Source organism: Triticum aestivum, chromosome 4A (assembly GCF_018294505.1).
Source record: "Triticum aestivum cultivar Chinese Spring chromosome 4A, IWGSC CS RefSeq v2.1, whole genome shotgun sequence".
NCBI lineage: Eukaryota > Viridiplantae > Streptophyta > Magnoliopsida > Poales > Poaceae > Triticum > Triticum aestivum.
Window position 1 is genome coordinate 550,435,096 of NC_057803.1, and position 14,306 is coordinate 550,449,401.

Consider the following 14,306-nt stretch of genomic DNA (forward strand, 5'->3'; position numbering starts at 1 on the left):
ACACCTCATCCCTCCTTGATAGTATTGGCTTTTCCTAAAGACTCAATGTGATCTTGGATCACTAAAATGTAAAATGAAGAGTCTTGAGCTTTTGAGCTTGAGCCAATCCTTTGTCCTTAGCATTTTGAGGGTTCCACTTTCACATCCATGCCATGCCAATCATTGAGCTTTCCTGAAATAATCATCTTGGAATAGCATTAGCTCAATGAGCTATATGTTGTTATGAATTACCAAAACCACCTAGGGATAGTTGCACTTTCAATCTCCCCCTTTTTGGTAATTGATGACAACATATAGATCAAAGCTTCGACAAATGATAATAAGCATGAAATATATCGTCGCTTTGAGAAGTATGTGACAAGTAAGAGCTCCCCCTAAATTTGTGCATATTTAAAATTTGCTTTGGACTGCAAATGCACAAAGAGTTAGAGTCATGGGTTACTCTTCCATGTCACATACATCTTGGTGGAGCGCTTAAAATGATAAGAATGAAATACATGCACTCATCACCAAGAATAGTGAATGATCACATAAGATAGATAAGATAATAGCATTCATCAAGCATTAAGTGTAGCTTATGATCAAACACATGATCATCAATGTCTCACAAATAATGACGTAGTATCTCAAGCACTCAAAAGCAAACAAAGTTCGAAAAACCACCAAATAAAGCAAGAGAGAAAAAGGCAACACTCTCTCTCTCGAAGCCTATGATCTATACATTTTTCTCCCCCTTTGGCAACAAGTTACCAAAAAGTTCCTAGAAAATGCATAGTACTAGATCGACGCTCAGGCTTGATCTTCAGGTGGTGGTGGAGTCCGGATCACTCCAAGGACGAAGGCTTCTGTAGACGCTGAAGTAGACGCTGGAGTTGGAGCTGAAGTAGATGCTGGAGCTGGTGGAACTGAGGCTGTGGCTGGAGCTGAGGCAGTTGCTCTTGTGTCAGGAACTGGCACTGCAGACGACCTCGGACCTCTTGGCACTCTGGCAAAGGCATCAGTTGTAGTCCTGCCTCTCCTCTCCTGCATGTCATCTTGGAGCTGCTCCACTGCAGTCTGAATCTCTGTTACCTTGACATCCAAGTCATAGAACTTTTGTTCCATGATTCTCTCTAGGCTTGCCTGGTTCTGAGTTAGGGTGGCTAGTCCTTTCTCAATCCGCAGGGTGGATGCAATCAGGTAACCAAGCTGCTCTTGTTTGGTTTTCAAGAAGTACTCAGATGCCTCCTCTTGAGTTGGCATCTTGGCAGCTTTCTCCTTTCTTGCCTTCTCCTTCTTTGCTTGTGCTTGGGCAGACGATGGCTCATTCTCAGTCATGACAACTTGATTGTCCTCAAAATCTGGACGGATGGGCAGGTGTTCCTTGTCCAATAAATATATGCCCGTGCCCATCTTAGAGTTGATGAGCTCCTGAATCTGAGGGGCATATCCACAGCTCCTCTTCTGATCTGCTGCAGTCCTCTTGATAGTTTCTACTATGAGGCTCATGACCTTGAACTTCTGTGGCACATCAAAGACATGAAGCAAGTTGATTGCATGGCCTCTGATCATCTTGTGATCTCCAGACTTGGGCAAGAGAGTGTGCCTCAATATCCAATTTATAGTTGGCAGCCCTGACAGAAGGTAATGCACAGACCCAAATTTGAAGGTGTCAAGAGCTTCATTGGGAATTTCCTTGTACATGTTGGACATTGAGTTATGATCCATCTTTTTCTTGGCATAAATGTCCAAGTCATCTGCTTGCTCCTCTGGGGCATTGATCAACTTTGCCCATTCCTCAACAGTAGATTGGTACCTCGTACCTTCAGACATCCAAGTGATCCTTCCATCTGGATAAAAATGTGCCGTGGAGTAGAATTGCATAATGAGCTCCTCGTTCCACTTTGTGAGCTTCTGCCCAACAAAGTCTGCAACTCCACAAGCACTAAAGCTGTCATACACTCCAGGGTAGTGTTCCTCATTGTCCTTGATGTATTGCCAGTCAACCCATCTCATATCACAGACTATTGGCTTCTTATCAAGCAGCACTGTCTCATAGAAATCTTGCTGCTCCTTGGTGTGAAATCTGTAGTCCACAGCAGTCCTCCTCCTTGAAGCATACGGGTCTGCTTCTCTCCACTTCCTCAGCCCTGAGTCTCTCCTGAGCTTCATATCCTCAGCCACAGGATGAGCATCGTTGTGGTCTGGGATCTTGGGCTTGAGCTTTCTAAGAACTTGCTCTTCATCCTCTTCTTCAGCAACAGTCTCAGGCACTGGGGCCTTGTTCTTCTCAGCTGCAGGTATGTTCCTTGTATTCCTCTTTGGTTTTGGCTTGGAGGCAGCTTTGGGTGCTTCTTTGGGCTTAGATGCAGCAGCCCCTGATTTGATAGCATCACCCATCAGCTTGGGTGCCTTAGGTGCTGGTGCAGCTACCTCTTCTTCCTCTTCCTCTTCCATGATGGAAGCCTTTCCAAGCACTCTGGCCACGGTCTTCTTGACCCTTTCCTTCCTCTTCTTGCCTTCAGCAGCAACTGGCTCTTTGGGTGCAGGCTTTTCAGTTGAAGCTCTTGCCTTTGACATGGGTTGCCTGCCTGCTGGCCTTTTGATTTTCAAACCTGGCTTTGTGCCTTGAGCTGGCTCAACTCTCTTTGATGTGGCCTCTTCCTCTGCCACATAATCTTCATCTTCAGAATCAGAAGTTCTCTTCTTCCTCTGTCTGGTGGCAGCTTTTGGCAAATTGCTAGGAGTACTCCTGCTGCCATCATCTGAAGAACTTGAGGGACTAGTGCCCTCACTCATTTGCACCTGCTCTTCTGACATGTTCTGGCTGTCACTCTGGTCTGACATGATGAACAAGCTGACTGCTGACCCTGTGAACAGATTATAGATGAGGTAGAATAGATGAGCATCACAAAATGCAGAGATTTTTGCAAAAGAATGATCCAAAAACTTAGTTTTAGTTTCCCACTGAAATCATCTCGGATCTACCGATTTTTAAACTCGGTGATACCGAAGCAGTTTTGGCACCTAAACTCGTGAACTCGGTCAGACCGAGTCACAGTTCGGTGGCACCGAGACTGCTAGGGTTTCACAGAGTTCCAAAATCGGTCACACCGATAAGTAATTCTCGGTCAGACCGAGTCTCACTTGTGCAATGGCATAAGCCAAATCGGTGGGACCGAGTTTTTCAACTCGGTGGGTCCGAGATGGTTTCGGCGGAAACCTAACTCTAAAATTTTCGAATCAAACCTAATCTACGAGCGTATTGACTGGATAGGAGTGTTTCAATCGTGGCAAGAATCATGATGATCACAATGTGCTAAGAATCGGATTGGAGAATAGCACAAAGATTGAGTCCATACCCTAGTTCGGCGGAGACTCGCTACGGCGGCAACAGCGGGGCAGAATTCCCATTGATAGCGACGGAGACCAGCGACTGGAGGCGGCTGGCGGCGAGAAGACGATCCGGAGACCACGTTGGCAGAGCAGGCTATCGCGCGGGCGAAGGGGTTCGGAGAAATTTCCAAATTTTGCCCGTGACTATATATAGCCCGACCCTGTCGGTGTGACCGAGTGGAACAACTCGGTGGCACCAAGATTCATAACTGTAAGCAGTTACTGAAACTCGGTGTGACCGAAAAGTTCAAATCGGTTGCACCGAGATCGAAAACCTAGATCAACTTAATGATCTCGGTAGGACCGAAAGTGGGGTATCGGTCAGACCGAGAATCATAAAGAGGTTTTGGAAGTTTAAGTCTATGAGGAATCGGGGACTCCGAGCGCTCCTCACACAGAGTGGTTCGAATCTGACTTGATCAAATTTTGTGTTGTAGCATGAAAAGAGTTTGAGACGAGAAAAGCATAGATAGCTAGAGGAGGTTCTTAGGCATTCTTGTCCATCCACTTGGCAAAAAGAAATAAAACCGAACAATCAAAACAACAAGTGGATGTCCTCGAATGAGTAAAATATGCAACCAGCATGCTCACACAATAAGATGGCAAATGAAATATGTGACAAGGCATGCACAACCAATTCTAGCATCTATCAAGCAATTTGCGATGACTAGGTCATCTATATATGAGTATATTGACTTAGGAGTCAAGTGAGAACACTTGATCATAGGTCATACTCATCGTTTAAGCTCAAGTGGGGTTACCACTTTTACATAAAGCATTGTTGTGTTCACATCTTTAGAGTTGCTTTAGCTCAAGTCTTAGAGTAAAGCTCCCCCTAGATGTGATATCCCCCCTAAGAGGGATGAACTAACCTTGGGTTTTGTCGATGATGACTTCATGTAGATGTTGAAGATGTGGACGCTCAATGTTGATGTAGATCACTTGGAGCTATCCATTTGAGTGAATTGCACTTTCAATACCTACATGGGTTAGTCCCACAAGGAACAAACAAGGATATCCATAGACATAGAGTGATGCACACACAAGATGATGTCCATGAAAACTTTTAGGTTACCTTGTCCCTTGTCTTACCAACAAGAGGGTTTGTGACTCCTTGAACTAGTGCAAGATGTGGAAGTTGATTGCACTTGTTCTTGCCAAAATAATAAGAGTGAAGTATGTTGGCGGAGTCACCCTCAAGAACTCTCTAGTTCTTCTTCTTTTGGATCCACACCATCTTGATGGGAATCCTTGGAGTTGTAGTCGTACTTGATGAAGTGGAACTTGAAGTAGTCTTGGGAATCCACTTGACTAAGGTCTTAGGAGCTTCTTCAAATGCATCAATTTCCTCTTGAAGCTTGTCCTTGCCTTTTTGCTTGTAGTCTTGTGGTGGAAGATCATCTTGAGCTTGTGTCCCCTTGAAAGAAGTATCATACTTCTCTTGTTGAGGAACAAACTTTGTCTTGGGGTATTGATCTTCTTCCCACTCAACTCCATTGGCATTGAACTTTCGTTCAAAACCAACACCTTGATTCTTCCGGTGCATTCCTTGCTTGTGCACAATTTCCTCGAATTGCTTACTCCCGACAAGGCTTTTTCTCTATAATTCCCTTCAATAAACTATTTTCTTGCTCAAGTGTAACTTGGCTAAGAGAATCATTAGTGGAATCAAGAGAACTACTAGAAGCAACAATATTGGATTTAGCATGATCATTGTTACTGCTAGAGGAAGAATCTTTCTTGTTCTTGTTACTAGACTTGACTTGAGGCATGTAAGTGGATAAGAGTAAACGCTTGGCAATGTGAGAAGAACTTTTCTTGCGGAGATCATCATTGATTGCTTTTAAGAACTCATGCTCTTGCTCAAGATTGAGCTTTTCAAAGCGTAATTTCTCATGAGCTCTTAAAAGTTCTCGTTGATCTTCGAAGATAGTTTCATGAGCTAACTTAAGAGTGTTTAATTCTTTAGTTAGAGCCCCAATCTTCTCCTTATCATTATCATTCGTTTTATCTTGATTAGCATGATTAATTGGTCCTTCATCATAGTATTCATCACTAGAGTTGTCAACAAGCAAATCATCACCTAACAAGTCATCTTCATCACTATTGAAATCAACATACTCGGGATGTGTTACCTTAGGACCTTTGGCCACGAAGCATCTTCCAACTCCTTCATTTGGTGAGTCAAATATGTCGTAGGAGTTGGTTGACACAAGTGCTAGACCGGCAACACCTTCATCTTGAGTATCTTCGGAGTCGGAGTGATAACTTCTCTCGGAGTGGCTGTCGAAGTCGGAGCCGGATACCCATTCACCAACATGAGCTTGATATCTTCGTCTTGTGTAGCTCCTTGATGATTTTTCCTTCCTTTCCGAATCCTTGCTTCTTCGTGAGTATCTTCGTTCATAACGATCATCTCTACTCCTTCTCTCTCTTGGTGGTGATTCTTTGCTTCTTCTTTTTGGAGAATCTTCTCTTCTCTTGTAGGGAGCCGTACACTCATTGGAATAGTGTCCGGGTCTTCCACAACTGTAGCAGTTTCGCTCTCGACTAGAAGATCTTTTGTCATTGTAGGACCTTGACTTGAAGCTTCTATCTTTGCTTCTACTCTTGTAGAACTTGTTGAAGTTCTTCACCATTAAGCTCAATTCTTCATTGAAGTCTTGTTTCTCACTTGATGATGTGGGGGCTTCACATGAGGCTTTATAGGCACCACTTGACTTGTTGTGAAGTTCCTCTTTATCCTTAAGTGACATCTCGTGAGCAACAATTCTTCCAATCACCTCCGTTGGCTTGAGATCTTTGTAATTGGGCATCATTTGGATCAATGTGCACACGGTATCATATTTTCCATCCAAGGCTCTTAGGATCTTCTTGATGATGAATCTATCGGTCATCTCTTCACTTCCTAAGCCGGCAATCTCATTTGTGATGAGAGCAAGCCTAGAGTACATTTCAGCGACACCTTCACCATCCTTCATCTTGAACTTGTCAAGTTGACTTTGAAGCACATCCAACTTGGATTCCTTGACGGAGTCGGTACCTTCGTGCATATCAATCAAAGTGTCCCAAATTTCCTTTGCATTCTCAAGACGGCTGATTTTGTTGAATTCTTCGGGGCACAATCCGTTGAAGAGAATATCACAAGCTTGAGCATTGTATTGCAACATCTTCAACTCATCCGCGGTAGCTTCACGGTTTGGTTCTTTCCCATCAAAGAAGTCACCTTGCAAACCAACACACACAATAGCCCAAACGGCGGGGTTATGTCCAAGAATATGCATTTTCATTTTATGCTTCCAACTAGCAAAATTAGTACCATCAAAGTAAGGACCTCTACGGTGATAATTTCCCTCGCTAGACGCCATACTCTCCTAGGTTGTGAAACCAAGGCTATGACCACCAAAAGCTATGGAGATCAAAGCAAATGGAGACCAAAGCTCTGATACCACTTGTAGGATCGAAAGTATGTCTAGAGGGGGGGTGATTAGACTACTTGACCAAATAAAAACTTAACCTTTTCCCAATTTTAGTTCTTGGCAGATTTTAGCTATTGTAGGACAAGTCAAGCAATCATCACACAATTCAAGCAAGCATGCAAAGAGTATATTGGCAGCGGAATGTAAAGCATGCAACTTGCAAGAATGTAAGGGGAAGGGTTTGGAGAATTCAAACGCAATTGGAGACACGGATGTTTTTCCCGTGGTTCGGATAGGTGGTGCTATCCTACATCCACGTTGATGGAGACTTCAACCCACAAAGGGTAACGGTTGCGCGAGTCCACATAGGGCTCCACCCACAAAGGGTAACGGTTGCGCGAGTCCACAAAGGGCTCCACCCACGAAGGGTCCACGAAGAAGCAACCACCCACAAAGGGTCCACGAAGAAGCAACCTTGTCTATCCCACCATGGCCATCGCCCACACAGGACTTGCCTCACTAGCGGTAGATCTTCACGAAGTAGGCGATCTCCTTGCCCTTACAAACTCCTTGGTTCAACTCCACAATCTTGTCGGAGGCTCCCAAGTGACACCTAGCCAATCTAGGAGACACCACTCTCCAAGAAGTAACAAATGGTGTGTAGGTAATGAACTCCTTGCTCTTGTGCTTCAAATGATAGTCTCCCCAACACTCAACTCTCTCTCGTAGGATTTGGATTTGGTGGAAAGAAGATTTGAGTGGAAAGCAACTTGGGAAGGCTAGAGATCAAGATTCATATGATAGGAATGGAATATCTTGGTCTCAACACATGAGTAGGTGGTTCTCTCTCAGAACATATGAGTTGGAATTGTGTATGTGTTCTGATTGCTCTCGCCACGAATGAAGAGGAGGTGGAGGGGTATATATAGCCTCCACACAAAATCCAACCGTTACACACAGTTTTCCAATCTCGGTGGGACCGAATCAACAAACTCGGTCGGACCGGAAAGGTAAACCTAGTGACCGTTAGAGATTTTCGGTGGGACTGACATGCAACTCGGTAGGACCGATATGGTTAGGGTTTGGGCATAATGTAATCTCGGTGAGACCGATTACACAAACTCGGTGGGACCGAATTTGGTAATTAGCTAACCAGAGAGTTGGTCAGGCAAACTCGGTGGGACCGATTTGCTCTTTCGGTGAGACCGAAAAGTTACAAAAAGGAAACACTGAATTTACATTGCAATCTCGGTGGGACCGATTCGCTCTTTCGGTGAGAACGAAAAGTTACGAAAGGGAAACAGAGAGTTTGCAACCCCATCTCGGTGAGACCGAGATCCCTATCGGTAGAACCAATTTGCTAGGGTTGGGCAGTGGCTTATGACAAATGAAACTCGGTGGCGCCGGATAGGAAGAATCGGTAGGACCGAGTTTGGCTTAGGGTTTTAGTCATATGTGGATATGGGGAAGTAGTTGAGGGTTTTGGAGCATATCACTAAGCACATGAAGCAAGAGGCTCATTAAGCAACACCTCATCCCTCCTTGATAGTATTGGCTTTTCCTAAAGACTCAATGTGATCTTGGATCACTAAAATGTAAAATGAAGAGTCTTGAGCTTTTGAGCTTGAGCCAATCCTTTGTCCTTAGCATTTTGAGGGTTCCACTTTCACATCCATGCCATGCCAATCATTGAGCTTTCCTGAAATAATCATCTTGGAATAGCATTAGCTCAATGAGCTATATGTTGTTATGAATTACCAAAACCACCTAGGGATAGTTGCACTTTCAAAGGTTCACCGTTGTCTAACAACATGATTTCCAAGACAGGGTTGCCGTACCACTCTGGTGCGGAATGTGTCCTTGTGGACCTACGAAGTTCAGTAGGAGCTTGATCCGAAGTATCTTGATCATAATCATTAACTTCCTCTCTAATCGGTGCAGGCACCACAGGAACATTTTCCTGAGCTGCGCTACTCTCTGCTTCAAGAGGCATTACTTCATCAAGCTCTACTTTCCTCCCACTTACTTCTTTAGAGAGAAACTCCTTCTCTAGAAAGGATCCATTCTTGGCAACGAAGATCTTGCCTTCGGATCTGAGGTAGAAGGTATACCCAATGGTTTCCTTAGGGTATCCTATGAAGACGCATTTTTCCGACTTGGGTTCGAGCTTTTCAGGTTGAAGTTTCTTGACATAAGCATCGCATCCCCAAACTTTTAGAAACGACAATTTAGGTTTCTTCCCAAACCATAATTCATACGGTGTCGTCTCAACGGATTTCGACGGAGCCCTATTTAAAGTAAATGCGGCAGTCTCTAAAGCATAGCCCCAAAATGATAGCGGTAAATCGGTAAGAGACATCATAGATCGCACCATATCTAATAGAGTGCGGTTACGATGTTCGGACACACCATTACGCTGAGGTGTTCCAGGCGGCGTTAGTTGTGAAACTATTCCACATTTTCTTAAGTGTGTGCCAAATTCGTGACTCAAGTATTCTCCCCCATGATCTGATCGCAAGAACTTGATTTTCCTGTCACGTTGATTCTCAACCTCACTCTGAAATTCCTTGAACTTTTCAAAGGTCTCAGACTTGTGTTTCATTAAGTAGACATACCCATATCTACTCAAGTCATCAGTGAGGGTGAGAACATAACGATAGCCACCGCGAGCCTCAACACTCATTGGACCGCACACATCAGTATGTATGATTTCCAATAAGTTGGTTGCTCGCTCCATTGTTCCTGAGAACGGAGTCTTGGTCATCTTACCCATGAGGCATGGTTTGCACGTGTCAAATGATTCGTAATCAAGAGACTCTAAAAGTCTGCATGGAGCTTCTTCATGCGTTTGACACCTATGTGACCAAGGCGGCAGTGCCACAAGTATGTGGGACTATCATTATCAACCTTACATCTTTTGGTATTCACACTATGAATATGTGTAGCATTCGCTCGAGATTCATTAAGAATAAACCATTCACCATCGGAGCATGACCATAAAACATATCTCTCATATAAATAGAACAACCATTATTCTTGGATTTAAATGAGTAGCCATCTCGTATTAAACGAGATCCTGATACAATGTTCATGCTCAAAGCTGGTACTAAATAACAATTATTGAGGTTTAAAGCTAATCCCATAGGTAAATGTAGAGGTAACGTTCCAACGGTGATCACATCGACCTTGGAACCATTCCCGACGCGCATCGTCATCTCGTCCTTCGCCAGTCTCCGTTTATTCCGTAGCTCCTGCTTTGAGTTACAAATGTGAGCAACCGCACCGGTATCAAATACCCAGGAGCTACTATGAGTACTGGTAAGGTACACATCAATTACATGTATATCACATATACCTTTCGTGATGCCGGCCTTCTTGTCCGCTAAGTATTTGGGGCAGTTCCGCTTCCAGTGACCACTTCCCTTGCAATAAAAACACTCAGTCTCGAGCTTGGGTCCATTCTTTGGCTTCTTCCCGGCAGCTTGCTTACCGGGCGCGGCAACTCCCTTGCCGTCCTTCTTGAAGTTCTTCTTACCCTTGCCTTTCTTGAACTTAGTGGTTTTATTCACCATCAACACTTGATGTTCCTTTTTGACTTCTACCTCTGCTGATTTCAGCATTGCAAATACTTCAGGAATGGTCTTTTCCATCCCCTGCATATTGAAGTTCATCACAAAGCTCTTGTAGCTCGGTGGAAGCGACTGAAGGATTCTGTCAATGACCGTGTCATCCGGGAGATTAACTCCCAGCTGAGTCAAGCAGTTATGCAACCCAGACATTTTGAGTACGTGCTCACTGACAGAACTATTTTCCTCCATCTTAGAGCTGAAGAACTTGTTGGAGACTTCATATCTCTCGACCCGGGCATGAGCTTGAAAAACCATTTTCAGCTCTTCGAACATCTCATATGCTCCGTGTCTCTCAAAACGCTCTTGGAGCCCCGGTTCTAAGCTGTAAAGCATGCCGCACTGAACGAGGGAGTAATCAACAGCACGTGTCTGCCAAGCGTTCATAACGTCTTGGTTCTGTGGGACGGGTGCGTCACCTAGCGGTGCTTCTAGGACATAATCTTTCTTGGCAGCTATGAGGATGATCCTCAGGTTCCGGACCCAGTCCGTATAGTTGCTGCCATCGTCTTTCAGCTTGGTTTTCTCTAGGAACGCGTTGAAGTTGAGGACAACGTGGGCCATTTGATCTACAAGACATATTGTAAAGATTTTAGACTAAGTTCATGATAATTAAGTTCATGTAATCAAATTATTAAATGAACTCCCACTCAGATAGACATCCCTCCAGTCATCTAAGTATAACATGATCCGAGTTAACTAGGCCGTGTCCGATCATCACGTGAGACGGACTAGTCAACATCGGTGAACATCTTCATGTTGATCGTATCTTCTATACGACTCATGCTCGACCTTTCGGTCTTCTGTGTTCCGAGGCCATGTCTGTACATGCTAGGCTCGTCAAGTCAACCTAAGTGTATTGCGTGTGTAAATCTGTCTTACACCCGTTGTATTCGAACGTTAGAATCTATCACACCCGATCATCACGTGGTGCTTCAAAACAACGAACCTTCGCAACGGTGCACAGTTAGGGGGAACACTTTCTTGAAATTGTTACGAGGGATCATCTTATTTAAGCTATCGTCGTTCTAAGCAAATAAGATGTAAAACATGATAAACATCACATGCAATCAAATAGTGACATGATATGGCCAATATCATTTGCTCCTTTGATCTCCATCTTCGGGGCTCCATGATCATCATTGTCACCGGCATGACACCATGATCTCCATCATCGTGTCTTCTTGAAGTTGTCGCGTCATCTATTACTTTTACTACTATGGCTAACGCTTTAGCAATAAAGTAAAGTAATTACATGACGTTTATGTTGACACATAGGTCATAAATAAATAAAGACAACTCCTATGGCTCCTGCCGGTTGTCATACTCATCGACATGCAAGTCGTGATTCCTATTACAAGAACATGATCAATCTCATACATCACATATATCATTCATCATTCATCACAACCTTTGGCCATATCACATCACAAAACACTTGCTGCAAAAACAAGTTAGACGTCCTCTAATTGTTGTGGCAAGTTTTTACGTGGCTGCTATAGGTTTCTTAGCAAGAACGTTTCTTACCTACGCCAAAACCACAACGTGAATTGCCAATTTCTATTTACCCTTCATAAGGACCCTGTTCATCGAATCCTGTTCATCGAATCCGATTCGACTAAAGTGGGAGAGACAGACACCCGCCAGCCACCTTATTCAACTAGTGCATGTCAGTCGGTGGAACCGGTCTCACGTAAGCGTACGTGTAAGGTTGGTCCGGGCCGCTTCATCCCACGATGCCGCCGAATCAAGATAAGACTAGTAACGGCAAGCAAATTGACAATATCGACGCCCACAACTACTTTGTGTTCTACTCGTGCATAGTAACTACGCATAGACCTAGCTCATGATGCCACTGTTGGGGATCGTAGCAGAAATTAAAAAAATTCTACACATCACCAAGATCAATCTATGGAGTATTCTAGCAACGAGGGGAATAGGAGTGCATCTACATACCCTTGTAGATCGCGAGCGGAAGCGTTCAAGTGAACGGGGATGATGGAGTCGTACTCGCCGTGATCCAAATCACCGATGACCAAGTGCCGAACGGACAGCACCTCCGCGTTCAACACACGTACGGTTGGGAAGACGTCTCCTCCTTCTTGGTCCAGCAAGGGGGAAGGAGAGGTTGATGAAGATCTAGCAGCACGACGGCGTGGTGGTGGATGCAGCAGGATCCCGGCAGGGCTTCGCCAAGCACAAGCGGGGAGGAGAGGTGTTACGGAGGGAGAGGGAGGCGCCAAGAGCAAGGTGCGGCTGCCCTCCCTCCCTTCCACTATATATAGGGGCTAGGGGGCGCATGCCCCCTTGGAGATCCCATCTAAAAGGGGGGGCCTTGGGGGCAACGGCCCCCTTAGGGTTTCCAACCAGGGGGGCGCATGCCCCCTCGGGGGGCAACGGCCCCCTAGGGTTTCCAACCCTAGGCGCCTTGGGCCCTTGGGTGGGGCGCACCAGCCCATCAGGGGCTGGTTCCCACGCCACTTCAGCCCATGGGGCCCTCCGAGATAGGTGGCCCCATCCGGTGGACCCCCGGGACCCTTCCGGTGGTCCCGGTACAATACCGGTAACCCCCGAAACCTTCCCGCTGGCCGAAACTGGACTTCCTATATATAAATCTTTACCTCTGGACCATTCCGGAACTCCTCGTGACGTCCGGGATCTCATCCGGGACTCCGAACAACTTTCAGGTTACTGCATACTAATATCTCTACAACCCTAGCGTCACCGAACCTTAAGTGTGTAGACCCTACGGGTTCGGGAGACACGCAGACATGACAGAGACGCCTCTTCGGTCAATAACCAACAGCAGGATCTGGATACCCATGTTGGCTCCCACATGCTCCTCGATGATCTCATCGTATGAACCACGATGTCGAGGACTTAATCAATCCCGTATTCAATTCCCTTTGTCAATCGGTACGTTACTTGCCCGAGACTCGATCGTCGGTATCCCAATACCTTGTTCAATCTCGTTACCGGCAAGTCACTTTACTCGTACCGTAATGCATGATCTCGTGACCAACCCCTTGGTCACATTGAGCTCATTATGATGATGCATTACCGAGTGGGCCCAGAGATGCCTCTCCGTCATACGGAGTGACAAATCCCAGTCTCGATTCGTGCCAACCCAACAGACACTTTCGGAGATACCCGTAGTGCACCTTTATAGCCACCCAGTTACGTTGTGACGTTTTATACACCCAAAGCACTCCTACGGTATCCGGGAGTTGCACAATCTCATGGTCTAAGGAAATGATACTTGATATTAGAAAAGTTCTCACAAAACGAACTTACACGATCTTTGTGCTATGCTTAGGTTTGGGTCTTGTCCATCACATCATTCTCCTAATGATGTGATCCCGTTATCAATGACATCCCCATGTCCATAGCCAGTAAACCATGACTATATGTTGATCAACGAGCTAGTCAACTAGAGGCTCACTAGGGACACATTGTGGTCTATGTATTCACACATGCATTACGATTTCCGGATAATACAATTATAGCATGAATAATAGACAATTATCATGAACAAGGAAATATAATAATCATTTTATTATTGCGTCTAGGGCATATTTCCAACATAAACATTATAGAGGCTATGTTGGTTTTGATTCAACTATATGCATGAACATGTACCAACAGTCAAGCCACTCGAACATTCAGAGGAGGATACCATATCATCATACTACATCACAATCATCTTAACACTATATATGTTGATATCCAAGGTAAATCATTATTAACTCCTAGCTACTTATGCATGGCATGAGAAACTATAATCTCTAATTGTCATTGCAAACATGTTTAATCATAACGGGCTGAATCATGGGCACTAGGTTAAACATATTTACACAGACAAGAAAAGTCGAGTTCATGTCAGTTT